Genomic DNA, 15,825 nt, shown 5'->3' with positions numbered 1-15,825 from the left:
CCAGGCTGACCTCAGTTTCCATACTTGCTTTTTCCCTACAATCTTAACAAGTAATATTCCTAATCCTTAAATTAATTTCTTATAAAAGGTAGAAATTATCTCATAACAATATGCCTAATAGAGATATTTAGAAAATCACCTTTAATAAATACAGAAGGATTAAAATAACATAAGGACTAGCCCATGGTTCAAGTACTATTCTAAGATGCTCAAAGATACTTTGCCTTTATATTACTAGTGGGTGTTACCAATATGCATTTCCTGAACACATTATACAGAATACCCAGGACCAGGAAGGAGACTTACTCTAAAAGATCATTTTACAGTGGTCTACTCAGGACATTAGACTTAGCCTAAAGAAATGAAGGAGGAATATATCCATCAGTAAACCTGACAACTAATGAAAAACAAAAGATAAGAAACCAAAGTCAGGATGACTCCCAGGTTTATAATTTGGGCAGCTGAATTACTGGCATCATCATTAACCACGATAGAAAAATAAGGTGAGTATACAAACAGAAGCCAAAAAAGACAGCTAAGAAAAATAAGTATGAAAAAGAAACTGGAAAGAGATATGTCTTAGAAGGCAAAGAGAGGGTGTCAAGAACATGAGCATAATCATCTAAAAGGTTCTCAGTGGATTTAACAAGTAGGAATTATGTCAAAAGATGGATAAAATTTCGGTAAGTAAGAAAGCAAGAGTACATAGAGAAAGCAAAAATAAAACACTGCTGGTAGAAGTGAGTCTGATTCAATCAAGGCAAAAAAGGAACAGTATAAAGTGTGTTTGGAATAGAACGTATAAGAGTTTTTGCTGGATGGAAGGTTCATCTAGCAGAAGATGGGAATTAAAAACTGAACTACAGATTTTAATTTTTATTTTTGGATTTTATTCTGTGAATAGGAGCAAGAAACATACAGCTTTTTCCTTTTTCTAATTTTTCAAGACAACTACTGTGACAACAAGGTATATGATGAATTAGAAGGACAAGAGTTAAGACAAGATAGGCTATTAACAGGTCTTAAAGTTATTTAAAATAATAATGAAGACGTAAAAGAAGTGGATGATAACCAAAGTAAAAATTAAGGGATATGTGAGTTATTCCCTATTCCAGAGTACCTGTGATAGTATGATATAATAAGAAATACATATTTGATCTCTGTCCCTGGTTCCTGGACAGAGTGATGAGTGTCTCTGTTGTATGCTAATGAAATGACTATTAACTAGGGAGCACCTAGACAGTCTCAGGATGGTGGCTGGTCACCAAAATGACCCAGGCATGATTAGAAGGTTGGGACAACTGACACCACACCCAAACCTCCAGGGACTGGGGAGGGGCTGAAGGTCAAGCTGATCACCAATGGCCAATGAGTAAACAGCCATCCACCATAAAATGCAATGGCAAGGATTCATATTGCTTCTAGACTGCTGAATATGTGGAGGTACCTGAAGGGACCATGCCCAAAGAAGGCATAAAAACTCTGAGCCCCTTCCCACTTGCCTTGCCCTATTCATCTCTTCCATATGGCTACTCATCTATACCTTTGTAATATCCATTATAATAAATTATTACACACAAGTAAAGTGCTGTGAGCAAATTATTGAATCTAAGAAGGGGATCCTGTGAACCCTGATTTATAGCTGGTCAGTCAGAAGCACAGGTCACAACCTAGGCCACGAAAATGGCATCAGAGTGGGGTACAGTCTTGTGGGACTGGACTTTTATCCTGTGGGATCTAATTCTATTTCTAGGTAGAGGATGTCAGATTTGAGGAAGTGTGCTGGGTGGTGCATGAGAAAAACACTTTTGTTTTTTTCCTATCTTCTAATGATGTTCTAGATATTAAACTACTATGATATTGACTATGCTCATCACATGGCATCACAATAATCTGTGGACTCCGAACTTCTCTTACACAGCCTCTCACTACTAGCACTAACAATGCAGGACCACAGGAGATAACCAAAAACTATCTGTTGAATTATAATAGAACTTAGTAACTGAGTAGATATAGAAGTGAGTCTTAAAGATTGCAGAGATCTCCTTGTACTGATTAAAAAAAAAAAAAAAGGACTCCAGAGAAATGCAGGTAACTTATAAGATCATAATAAACACAAATGGAGAAGTTAGGAAGAGGGATCAAGTCTAATAAATAAGTTTTAAGAAGTGCTGGGTTTTAGAGTGAGGATGACTAAAGACTATCTCCAAACAGAACTATCAAAAAGGGGGTGGAGGAGAGAAGTCAGAGGGAAGAAAAATCCACACATAGAAATTTGGGATAATACAATCATCAACAAATCTTATTTACTAATGAGAACAAATAAATATTTAATAAAATAATAACTTCCTAAGATTCCTTGGGGTATGATTCTGTCCTTAAGAATGTTACTTGAATTGCTCATTGCTCATGTGTAGATCCTGTACAAATTAAATAATATAAAAGCCCAACTAAACATATCAATCAAAACTGGGTTAACACTGAGTAAGTGTATGCTTTAATCAATCATTCAACAAAAATTTATGGAGTATCTGTAAATTAGGGATAAAAGGGATCAGTCATGAAAGCAAACAGAGTGAAACAGCAAATTTTACAACAAAATAACTGCAAAGTGTTGCAAGAATACAAGTAACAGAATATGATTAGAGAAAGGCAGAAGAGGTAAGACAAAAATATATCTAGTAGATTTCTTAGAACAGGAAACACCTATATCGCACTCTTAAAAAGATGAATGAACTTAATGAGATGGCCAATATGATAGACAATAGTCTAGAAAAAGGAATAAATATACAAAAGCATAGACATACCCAATTTCTCATCTTCATGGAACCCTGACAGAAGATGAAGGTAAGGCAATTCATGGGAACTTTCTATATACTGATAAGGAATCTGACCTTTATCCTTAAATCCCATGATAAGCAATATCAGGTGTACCTCAGAATCCCCAAGGAGGCAGTCCACGTTCCTTAAAGCAGAATGCATGTATGAGTAGGAGGTAGGTAAGAGGTTAAGTAAAAAACAAACAAACAAACAAAAAAACAAGGGAATCTAACTTCTGTAGACAACAAGGAGCCAAAGAAAACATTTTCAACAATAATAGGACCTCATTGGATTCAGAAATCTAAACTATAGGAACATGGATCAGTGGCTAAAGGAAGAAAATGTAGAGAAAGACCAATGAAGAGGATTAAGAAGCAACTGCCAAGATGCTCCAAAACAAAATATTAACTACTATTTACTCAAACAAAATTAAACCACATAAAGAGACATATAATGTGCTGTGACCAATATGTGCTTTTGTCAGAGTTTCTGAATTCATCTCAGGTATCAACTCAATAATCATAAGCAATTACAGTAAAAATGTCAGGTGTATTAGAAAAAAAAAGAAAGGGATAATGAAAAGAGTAACCATTAAAATTTCCCCTAAAAAGTAGTTCATTTATACTTTAAATTACTTTTCGTTTTTTTTTTTTCTTCTTCTTCTTCTTTAAAAAGATACTTCAGGGCTTGCAGAGTGGCTCAAGAGGTAAAAGCACCTGCCTAGCAAGTGTGAGGCTCTGATTTCAAACCTTAGTACCACTACAAAAAAAAAAAAAAGATACTTCATAGTAAAACTATCATATCAGTCAGATTACCAAATCAAAACTTAGAATCTAAAAGAGGCCAAACACTGCAAAACTCCTAAGAATAAGTTAGCAAACATAAGGTCATTAAACTCATTCCCTAGTAATTCATTAAAAAATGATTACCTAAGTCAGGTGCAGTAACTTACACCTGTAATCACAGCTACTCAGGAGGCAGAGAACAGTAGGAGGATCATGGTTCAAGAACAGTCTCCACAAAAAAACTTAGAAAACCCCCATCTCAACAAACAAAAGTTAGGCATGGTGGCCCATATCTGGAATCCTGCTATGCAGGAAGCATGGATAGGAGGGTCATGGTCCGACCACCTGGACAAAAGGCTATTTATGAAAAATAACCTAAAGCAAAAAGGGCTGGAAGTGTAGTTCAAGAGGCAGAGCACTTGTCTAGCAAGCACAAGGCCTCTGTTCAAACCCCAGCACCACCAAAAAAAAAAAAAAGACAATTTTAAACTGATGAAAATTCACCCAGCCTCTACTAGAAAGTTAGAAAGCTGGGGAGTGGGGGCGGAAAACTGATCTTCATTTGAAACAAGGTAAATAGTAATTTCATTTGTTCAAAGAAATGGCTCTTGTAATTTCTTTCTACTGGATCATTCTATTAACTAAATACAATTTACGTATGTATACAAATAAATTATAAAAGTACCCTTATTTTTAAAAAGTTCCTTGACTCCACATGCCTTCCAGCTAAGACCCTGTTTCTCAGTTTCACTGTATAGCAAACCCCTTGAAAGAACAGTCTCCCTGCTTTCTCTCTCTCTCTCTCTCTCTCTCTCTCTCTCTCTCTCTCTCTCTGGATTTCTCCAGCCACACTTACTCCCTAAATTGGAACTGCAAACTCACGTATAACCAACCAGCTATTTACACAGTATCTCCACTTGGACTGCTAACTTGGCATATCTAAAATTAAACTCATATTCCTCCCCCAAAAAAAAACACCTGCTCCTCTGCAGTTTTACTCATCTCAGTAAATGTCACCTCCATTCTTCCAGTTTTTCATGCCACATCCAATACATCATCCAATTGTTGGCTCTACCTTTAAAATGTAAAATCACTATCATTACCCACCCAGGATTATTGCTGTAGCTTGCTAAATGATCTCACTATGCCCCACCCCTGACATTCTCTACATAGCAGCCAAGAGGACCGTGTAAATCAAGTCTCTCCAGTGCCTTCAGAGTAAAAGCTGAAGCCCCACTGGCTTACCTGGTCATATGTGGTCTGACCCAACCCACCTCTCAGACCTCATCTTCTACTAATCATTCCTCTCAATGTCTCCACTGATGCTACTTGTCACTAAGAACAGACCAAGCATGCTGCAGCACAGGTTCTTTGCATTCTGGTCTGTTTTTATCAAATGTTCTCTCTCCCTAGTATTTGCACAGATCACACTTTCACTTCAAATAAGCAGTTCTCATTACAGCCATCCCTAACCTTTTCGTATAAAACAGCAGTATCCCCCTCACATGCTCTTTCCACAGCACTATAATAGCTGAGATACTACATGTGTACTTTTTATTCATTTCTGTATCTTTTCATTTGAATGTAGGTTCCACAAAGGCAGATAATTTGCTTCGGTTGCTGCACTATTACTAGCAAATACTCATCATAAGTGGATAGATGGATGAGAAAAATCCAAAAGTCCAGATTTTTTAAAATCTCAAAAACCTTTGAGACCAGAATCTTGAGGTAATTTTCAGGGTAGAAGTTCTCATGTCCTGGAGAAACACTGACTGCAAATGACCACAACAATAGCCAAGTGTACAATTCTAGCTGGAGCCAGTAATAAACAAGAGTTGGCAAGCCCATATAATGAGCAAGACTGAGAGGGAGAAGAAAAGATGTTCATCCTTGTCAGCCCATCCCCTTGAAAAGAAATACTTCCTGTATAGTTCCTGTAAACTGGCCTACCGACTCTGATCAAAATAGCACCAAGCTCATTCTATAGATTTAATAGCTGTTAGGAAAAGTTCCTACTTTTCTATGCTATGGTCGTCTGAGAAAATTGTCACTCCCAACCCTATCACTGGCTGCCAAGACATAATGGTCCAAGAAGGTTCTTAGATTTCCCCAAAGCACTCAGACTGCAACCAAATATCATTAATATGATGACAACAACAATTCAAAGAACATTCTGGTATCTGCCTCTCTTTGCTGTCCCTAGTGTATACAGTACCAGCTCAAAGATTTTGATATCCTGGTGTGAAATGGGACATGGGGCGAGGGGGGGAGTGTCAGACAATTCAAAGCACTAGGGTTGGGACTTTTGCTTTTCTTTTTGCATTTTAAAGAGAGGTAGGGTAGTGGAGAATAGAAACCATATATTTGCTAAGACATGAGGCAGCACCTGGGCTTTTCAATACCAGACACAAAAACAGAATTCATGGACCAAAACCCTATGATATCCAGCATTCCACAGCTAAAGAGCCACGCCTTGCATCTCACATTCCCACATTTAGAACTGAAGATATGGGACATAAGGCCATGCCAAATTGAACAGCTGAGAGCAGTAGTGGGGGTAGGAGGGTGGTAACAACCATGGAAAGGGTGAAAAAATTACTCATGCTTTTTTCTTTCTTCCCCTTCCCATTGTACTTACCGAGCACAGACACTGGGCAGATGAAAACTGGGAAGGAGAAGGCTGAGAGCAGAGGGTAAGGATAATTTGAAGCAAATGGTAGCAGGGAAAAAAAAAAAAAATCAAGGGCAAATTCCTTTTCTAAGAGACTCTGAGAAACAGATACATGCGGCCAGGCACAGAGTGCCTGGGCTATAATAGTGCCTGAGTAGTGGGCTATAATTCCCACTACTCAGGAGGCCAGTCTAAGCAAAAAGTTTGCAAGACCCCACTCAACCAAAGTATACTTGTACACTTCTGTAATCTCAGCTACACTGGAGACATAGGTAGGAGAATCTCAGTCCAAGGAAGGCCCCAGGCAAAAACTGAGACCCTACCTGAAAAATAATCTAAAGCAAAAGTCCGAAAGTGTGGCTCAAGTGGTACAGCACTAATAAGTGCGCAGTCCTGAATTCACAGTCCAGTACTACTAAAAAACCAAAAAAGACAGATGAAGCTAGGAACTGACCAAGAACACTTAAAACAATCCTTCACACTTTTTATGCATCTATAAAATCATACAAAAGGGAACAGATTCTTGATTATTTGGGAAGATCTGGGGCATTTTTAAGACCACAATCCTCAAATATGATCCAGATATATCCAAATAAAGTTACTGTTCAACACAGAAAAACAGGAGAAAATTTTCAACTATCATGAATCTAGCCTTTAAAAATCCTCTGGCTCCCCAATGACTCTAAACTTCAATTTAAGCAACCAGAGGCAGAGATGCAACTCTGAGACATACTAAAACAATTAACTCACTAAAGAAGAACTAAAAATTGAGGGACTCACATAACATTCTCTGATTGGTCAGTTCACTTATAAGGAAAGGAGTGTTCTGATTGGTGGATCTCAACAGGCTGAGTCACACCCCAGCATCAGCACCCTAGCATGACAAAGTTAGAAACCAACAGAAGCAGGAAGCCACGTGGTACTATGACAAAGACACTGGGGTGGGGGTGTGGGGAGGGGGAAGCAACAGGTAACAACAGAAACACAATTTAGCTCTGTACAACACTGGCCATCAGCATATCACATTAGGCTATACTAACCAGAACTACGTGTAGCCTGAGATAGCATTCTACATGCTGACTTCTGTGCCAATTCCGCCTTCTGGGCTTCCCCCACCACACCCCTGAAAACTCATGTTCTACAGCTACTCTTCCTCCAACCACTCTGGTTTTGGTGACTTGGTGTTTCCCAGATTAGTCTTGTGCCCTCTTCCTATGCACGCTCATACCTGCTACTCACTCCTAGCACTGACACACACACAGTCCAGTAGGGATCAGGTGTGTGGTAGAGTAGGTACATCACATTCAACACAATCAAAGAAATGTTCAAAAGCACACCTTCATTACCCCACTCGGTTTCTTCCACTCAACACTCCACCTTCCAATTCTCTCACAAATCAGTTATTCCATTCTGTATTTTTACAAAATAATCCCTGATCTCAAATCCACCTCACAATTCAGACTTCATTTTTCATATGATCTGTTTCAATCAGTTCATATGAGAAACGCAACTCAATATATTTCCACACTGTTACATCTGCCATCTTCCTAAGAGATAACATACCACATCGTTCCCTTGCTTTAAAACATCTAATATCTGGCTATCTATAAAAGGAAGTCCAAATCCTTAGCACAGCAAATGAGAAAACAGACAATACACTTTTAGAATAGCACCTTTTCAAAGAACACTGGCTGAGTCCCAGTTCTAGTGCTTATTAGCTATGTTACCTTTAGCAGGTCACTTTATATCTCTTAAATTTTCTCATCCACAAAACAAGGATATAAGAGAACCTACTTTCTAGGAGTCTAAGAGGAATAAGAAACTCCATGCCAAGTATCAGCACACTGTATCTGGTAACTATAAACCTGGGCTGTTCTATTTATCTAGAATGCATCACTTCCTAAAGGGAGCAAATAACCAGTTTTGCCTCTATATATTTTAGAATGATTAACAATAGGAGTTAAATCAGAAATGACCTTTTGTTAATGAACCAACAATAAACTGTAACCAAAATACTGAATTCATGAAAACTTCAGTTTGTCTAAAATTTACCAAGTTTTAAAAGTCAAGTACTCATTTATTTAAAAAAAAATTAGGTAATTTTGTTTTATTTTCCCATTCAGGTTCAGGAAGAAGAAAATGTAAACTCATTCATAAGAATGTGGTTTTCTATAATATAATATCCATATAAATGAAATTCCATCTCAACTGCCTATGTAATTTACTAAAGCTGTATACGTATAACAAAATGAAGTCTCAGCTTAATAAAAGTATGTATCAGATGGTAAAGCAACATTCTCAGGCCTCACGATTAAAAGACAAAAATCACAAACTTTTTAAAAGTCAGTGATTCTAGAAACATAAAAAAATTACAAAGCCTTCTATACTAAAAATAAAAATAAAGAAGACCCGAAACATTTTTCAAAAGATTAATATTCTTATGGTGTTAACACTAATGAAACCTGGTGAAAAAGTTTCAGGGAATATATGGGCAAAGAACAAACAATTCATTCAGAGGAGAAAAGAAAACAAAAGAATACTGCATTTGCTTTTCTATTGTTGTACAGCAAGTACTCTTATCCTCATTTTTAAAAAACAGAACTTTTAAAAATGAAAGACTGTGAAAGTATGATAGAACTGCTCAACTAAACTCTGTTGGAGGCAGTGTAAATCAATACCTCTCAAAAGTAAATCTGGCAGTATCTTTTGAAACTGACAAAACCTTCATACCCTCTGACCTTATAATCCCCTCCTTTGCTTTTAGCCTAAAGGAAAGAAGCAATATGATGATCACATGGCAAACTGCTAACTGCAGAAAGTACAGTGTACTACTGGACCAGTGAAGACAAAAGGGATGAAATGTCTGGACAAGACTCTGAGGTGATATTTGAGTAAGGTGGAGAAAGGCAAGTACACATACTAAACTGTACTACTTAGAAACAGTAAGCAACCTACATGACCAATTATGAAGAAAAAAGTAACTCAACTCACTGCAACACTGTATAATAACCTAAAGGTATAAAAACCATCGTAAAAAAATAATGCATTAAATGAGAGCAAATATTAGACATTTATTTCAATTATAGTATAAAATCATATAAATAGGACAATAAACAAATAAGAAAAATTAAGCTTATTTTTATTTTACTTCTTTGACTACTACATCATTTGTAAAACAAAAAGCCTGTTGGAATTTATCAGGCCCACCATATTAAGTACCTATTTAAAAACTGACTGGTCAGATGTATAAAACCACAATTATCAACTTTTTCCCTAAAAACCTATCACAAAGGAGTAATCAGAGAGGCTCTTCTCATATAGACAAGCAGTCCATGTAATTTTAGCCATGCTACTAGCCAGCTGTAACCTTATTAAAATCTCATTTTACCATCAAAATGTAACTGTCTGCAGGATCTCCATATGGTGATCAGAAACCACTTGCTATGGGGCATCTGGACAGAGGCCCCAACACTAAAGTTAAAACTATCTGGCCAAGTAGAATGGTTAAGGTTTGGTTTCTCCTATGCTCCCAAATGAGTTATCATGTTTCTCAACCACTCAAGGGTTCTAAGTCCCTAGGAGTGGCAGCTCAGGATTAGACAAGGAAAAAAGTCCAAGCAGATTTGCTGTCTCTATGAAAAATTCATGAATTTCTCATTTTCTCCCATGAAGAAGTGAAAAATAAACTTGAGGTCGGGAGATGTGAAACAGAGGTGATCCTATGTAATCTCAGGAAAGTTATTTTGCCTTTCCAGAATTTAGTTGTTGAGTGGTAATTTTTTTAAGTTGAATCAAACAATTCATTAATTCATGTTCAATATCTACTAATATAATAGATCCCTGTTTCAATACACACCCAATTCTCTCACAACCCCTTCTCAGGTATAAGGCAAATATTAAAGAGTTAGAATTAGAGCCAGGCACTGGTGGCTCACGCCTGTAATCCTAGCTACTCAGGAGGCAGAGATCAGGAGGATCTTGATTCAAAGCCAGTCCAGGCAAATAGTTCATGAGACCCTATCTCAAAAAACCCTTCGTAAAAATAAGGCTGGTGGAGTGGCTCAAGGCGAAGGCCCTGAGTTCAAGCTCCAATACCGGAAAAAAAAAAAATTAGGAGACTGAGGGCAAAGGTGAAATACAAAGATGGTAGAAACGCCTGGATCAAATTCCAAGCTCTGTTCCATTCTTGCTACATGACCTTGGGCAAATTACTGCGTCTCAAAACAAAATTCTAGGACTCAGGCAACAACAATCCTTACTGGTTACACCTTTCTTATTCCTGCATCATAAGTGCATATTTTTGGCATAACTAGGATTTCATTCCTAACCAGCAACAATTTTTACTTCATTCTTGGGTATTTAAAAGTACTCTGCACATGTATCTTGTCTAAGTTTTCTGATACTGATATAGTCTAACATATTTTGCCTATCCACATATCAAGCCTGGAAGCATTCCTCAAAAAACATATTCAAGTAAATAGTTTTTGAGCACCTGTGCTACATAACAGTATGTGTTAGAGTACCAAACTCAAGAAGCAATTCAAAAACCTCCTGGAGACAGACTTATAAGCAAATCATTAACTGTTAATTTGCAAACTCTAACTGTAGAATGTACAGTATACTTCTTGATCAGTGAAGACAAGAGGGATGAGATGTCTGGACAAGACTCAGAGGAGATACTTGAGTAAGGTCATGAAGGACAAGATGTTTACTAGGAAGAGAAGAATTCTCAACAGAGAGAACAATATAAAACCACAAAGGAAGATGTCATCTTCCCAGAACTACAGTGTTATATGGAGAGGACACACATAATGGTAGAAGAGAAAACTAGAATGTAGACAAGTGCCAGAAATTGTGAAAGACTGAACTTTATCAATACAGACTTCATATGCAGAGTCACTGAAGGACTTCTAAACAAGAAATCAAAGCCATCTTCTTCCCTCATACAGAAAAAGGAGTCAGGTAACAATGAAAAAAAAAAAAGAACTGTGGAAAGATAGAATAAAAATAATTTTAATGGAGAGTTCCTGCTCTCAGGAAAGCTTCTAGCACTTTCTTACTGTGCCATATTAACATAACACTGAAATAAGATATAAATTATGACAAAAGTGTGTATTTTTAGCCTAAAGATTATTGGAGGTCAATACTGAAAACACCAAAGAAAACCACCAAATAAGAAGACAGCAAAGCACTATGATAAATTGAGAGGAAAACATTAATGAAGTCCAAAAAGGCTGACTTCAGACAAAACATTCAGCGATGTTTACAACCTTATCATATATGAATCACGTACTATAAAACGTTTTGTAGCTATCATCTCTTCAAAAGCCTAAAAGATAATGCTTTTAAAAACATGGCCAAATGAATAGGTTCCATTAATATTTTAATGTTCGGGAGAAAAGGAATGGCTTTTTAAAGGTCTATTTTGAAAAGCCTGAATCTCATTTTCTCTCTCTAAAAGTGAAACACACTCCAATCTGGGACCAAGAAGAGACCCTGCATGGGTCATTTCTACACTGCTAAGGCCTAGTGTACGAACAGCAGCCCTAACTGGCTAGGGAGCCTACAAAGATGAATTTGCAATTATTGAAATTCAAACTCAAGCTCAGCCACCAACCAGCACCTCAAAGGAGGCATTCCCCTTTTCACTGTCAAGAAAGTAGGTGCATTTTTTAAATGTATAAAAATAGCATATGTCTAAAGAAGAAAAAGAGCATCTAAATCTAGAGCAACGGTGTGCCTCATCAAAGTTTCATCTCAGGATGTGTTTTAGGGCGTGTCGTTGTATTAAAAAATAAAATAAAACCCCAGTCATTTAGGGCGCCCCGGTACTTTCCCCCATCAACCCTCCCAAGCATCCTGGCTCGGAAATCAGTGGGCATCTCAGCCTCGCCCTGATCTCCCCTTAGAGGAAGGCGGCAGCCCGAGCGGCCGAGGCCCCGCGCCTGTCCCGGCCCGCCGGGGAGGGTCGCCGGGCCTCCCGGCCCCACGCACGCGCGTCGGGCGGCTCGCGGGGCACGCAAGGGGGTCTCGTCGGGGAGCGCCCTCGCCTTGCCCCGGGAACCCGAGGCTCCGCCCCGCTCCGGACCGCACCCCCGTCCGGGCTGCCTAGGGCGCCCGCCGCGACCCCGGCGCCGGCCCTGACCCCGGCTCTCACCGTGCGGAGGTCGCACTGCCTCCTCGGCCGCGGCCCGACTGCGGATCGCCCGGCGACCTACAGGCGTAAGGATGGAAGGTGAGGCAAAGGGGAGCCCGTCACGTTCCTGTCAGCTCCGCCGCCAAAGCAGCAGCAGTCCGCATCGCGTCCGCGGCCTGAGGGAGTGCCGGACTCCACAGCGCCGCGCCCCCTCCCTTAGGCCGGCGCCCGCCTGGACTCCGCCCCCCAGGGCCGCGCACGGCGCGCGCGCAGCCCCGCCTCCCCCTCCGGACGCTCGTGCGCAGGCGCGAACCTCACGGGACTAGTTCCCGCCCCGACCGCCTGACACCAGCCTCAGCCCACTCCGGTCCCGCCCCACTCTCTAGACATCCCTCCCCAGGCTCCGCCCCGGCTCCCCGACCCACCGCCTCAGCGACCTTTCTCTGTCCCGACTCAAGTCTTTACTGCGCCCAACCTCTGATGCCAGTCCTTTAGCTGACCGCACCTCGAGAGGGTCCCCTGAACCTACATTTGCTGCTCGATCACGGCCATATCTGTCAGCTCCTTCTTCAGGCTGAGAAGTTAGGAGTGGTCTGAACACGGGCACCAGCTTGAGTTCCACTTCTATAGGGCATGCCTGTGCCACGCGCCCTACCTACCACACCAGAATACTGAGTCTGACTGAGACTAAGGGGAGGGGGGCGCTCTTGACTGCTGAGATTCTGAGCTGTCCTGTGGTTCCCTACACTTGGGCTCCTTTTACAGGGATCATGCCCTAGTTCCTTTTGAGGCTTCTATCACCAACAGGCCATCTCTTCCCTCCTTCCTTCCTAGATGGTTGGACCAACCCTTGAGAGACCTCACCGTGCAGGCCTTCAGGATCTGGCCAGCTGTCGAAGCACTGGAGCTGCCCTTTATCTGGTGCTAGACTAGCTGCCCCATGAAACCAGCTCAACTGCAATAAATAACATTTAAAGAAAACCTCTTGAAAAATACTCGCTTCTATGCTCCAGACCAGTGATGCTCAAGGAGAAAAGAAAGGGGATTTCATTGATTTGTAAAATCATGTTTCACTTAACAATGTACCTTTGTATTTAGAAAACAACGTGTCATTTTTAATGTCAAAGATTGATATAAAGATTTAATTTCTTGGATGATAGATTATGTGCATTTTTAAAACAGTTTCTTTTTGGATTAAGTGAGATCATTGGAAAAGCAAACACCAGACTGGGAGCTCTTCAACATGCCCCCCAAACACTTCACTCAAGAGATGTGGTTACTAAAATGTGCTTTGGGATTTATGCAGTCTGCTAAATTGAGAAATGGAAAAAGAAGTGGCTCCCCAGAACTTGTCCTTGGTAGTGAGACATAATGCTACATTCTCAACAATCTCAGTATGAGGATTGAAGAAAGAAATCTCTCTCAGTTCTCAAAACCAGGAAGAGCTTTGCTTCTCTAAACTGCTGTTTTGTTGTCTTGTGATTCTCCAGATATTTGGGTGATTGTGTGTTCTGTTTTCTTTGGCAGTTGCAAAGTACTAGGTCACGTTTTCCTTCCTCTTCTACAAAGATAGGGAGCCTTACTGGGTACTTGCTGCCATTGAGTATTTCCCAACTTCATTGAATTTTTCTATTCCTATTTTCGTCTTTGTCCCAAATTCCTCATTTCTTTGGCTGTCATTATGTCACATTTATTCTATTTCACTTGGTCACTTGTACTGTGTGTACCAATGCGATTTTCATTTATGGGATGATTGTGATGACACAGAGAGGTTAATGCATTGATAGAAGATTTTTACAACTTATATATCTTGCTAGCTGGGAGTACACCATGCTGTGTAGGGACACATGGTGAACATCAGGCCAGAAATTTTACTGGGGTTTCTGTGGGAAGAACAACAAGGAAGGGTAGATATCTTGGGATTGGCCAGTTTGAATGATATCAGAGAAATCTGCACTATAGGAATGGTCTCTAGTTGTCAGAACCCCGCCCCTGGGTGATTTAGAGGAGGGGGAATATTGGCTTGGTATATGAAGTTAGATAAAGGGGTGATTGAGGGCATGGGGTTGGGACTTGTTGGAGGGTTTGAAACAGGACTTTCACATGCCCATGAAAGCTGAATTGCTGGGGAGGTGTTAACAACATTGGCCATTAGTTTGGATGATACATAGACAAATACAAACTCTAAGAATATGTATTTAGAATAGCTTTTAGGGTTGTACAGAGAAAGAATTGAATGTGTGTGTGTATCTGACCTGAACTCTGAGGTTAAGAGTGAGAGGGCAGACCAAGCACAGCAGTGGTTCATAAATTTTAGCATGCTTCAGAATCCCCTAGAGGGCGTGGTGCAATACAGATTGCTGGCCCCCACCTCCAGAATTTCAAACTCAGTAGGCTTGGGTAGGGCCCAGGAATTTACATTTCTAATAAGTTCCCAGCAGACCTCAATGCCACTATACGAGAATAACAATTATCCATACCTGATAGGAATGACCCTCTAGAGATGACCATCTCCCAGGAACTCTTGAAGGATTAATGAGACACAAAGGTCTAAATGTCACATGCTGTCATGTGGATAAATGCCACAACTGTGGAACCTTTAACACAGACAAGATAACAGCTGAGAAAGCCAGGGTATGACCCCAACCCATGAGCTGGTGGAATGGACTGAAGATGAAATGTCAGAGGCAGATGGTATAAAATGCCTTGACAGGATTGTAGATGGTTTGGCCAACCTTCCTTGTGTTTTTTGAATGAGCTAAATCTTTCTAAGCACAGAGACGGGGAGTCAGATGATCTTGCAGGGTTGAAGCCTGGAACTGCTTGTTAAGAAAAATACAATACAAGGCTAGCCAGGTTGGATTTCATTGTGACATTTCCATATATGCTTAAAATGTACCCTGGTTAGGTTCATCCCCACCATCATTCACCCTCATCCCCATCCTCCTCACTTAAAATGATTTTGATGTTCTATTTGCATACATATATATAAAATACTTCGACCATATTCACCCTCTTTTACCCTCTCCATTCACCATACCCTCCAGAAGTACCTGCCCACTAACAGGCCCTGTATTACATTCCAGTCTTTCATTGTTTAAGTGTATGTTCATTGTTCAAAGGAATTTCGCCTTGGTATTTCACTTGAGAATATATTGTACTTTAATCAGTCTAACTCCCGCTATACTCTTCCTTATCCCTTCCCCCATCCCATATTGTTCAACAACTTTCAGTGCATTTCACTGTGCCTTGTGGCTTCATATCCACCAATGTGATGTATTTCAGTAGGGTTCTATAACAAACAGCACTATGAAAGACTTAGTCAGAGCCCCAGTAGAAGGCAGTTCTAGAGAACATCCAAAATACACCACAAGAGTCTGGTTGATGAAGTTTTCCTCCTCCCATAGGTATTT

General features: G+C 40.0%; 1 protein-coding gene across 10 annotated transcripts in view; it reads right to left on the bottom strand.

Moving 5' to 3' along the window:
* Positions 1–12,650, bottom strand: part of Ccser2 (coiled-coil serine rich protein 2) — a 152,116-nt gene extending 139,466 nt beyond the window's left edge. For 5 of the 10 annotated variants that reach the window (XR_012449771.1, XR_012449773.1, XM_020185043.2 and 2 more), the window contains exon 1: positions 12,434–12,649. The gene's annotated coding sequence lies outside the window, so the exon portion shown is untranslated. Of the gene's footprint in view, positions 1–12,433 lie in introns of all 10 variants that reach the window. The other 5 variants (XM_020185045.2, XM_074079322.1, XM_074079323.1 and 2 more) reach the window with 2 other exon arrangements.
* Positions 12,651–15,825: the final 3,175 nt, after the last annotated feature.

Source organism: Castor canadensis, chromosome 7, assembly GCF_047511655.1.
Source record: "Castor canadensis chromosome 7, mCasCan1.hap1v2, whole genome shotgun sequence".
Taxonomy (NCBI): Eukaryota; Metazoa; Chordata; class Mammalia; order Rodentia; family Castoridae; genus Castor; species Castor canadensis.
Note: the sequence above shows the minus strand (reverse complement) of the source record. Positions and strands in the feature narration are given on the sequence as shown.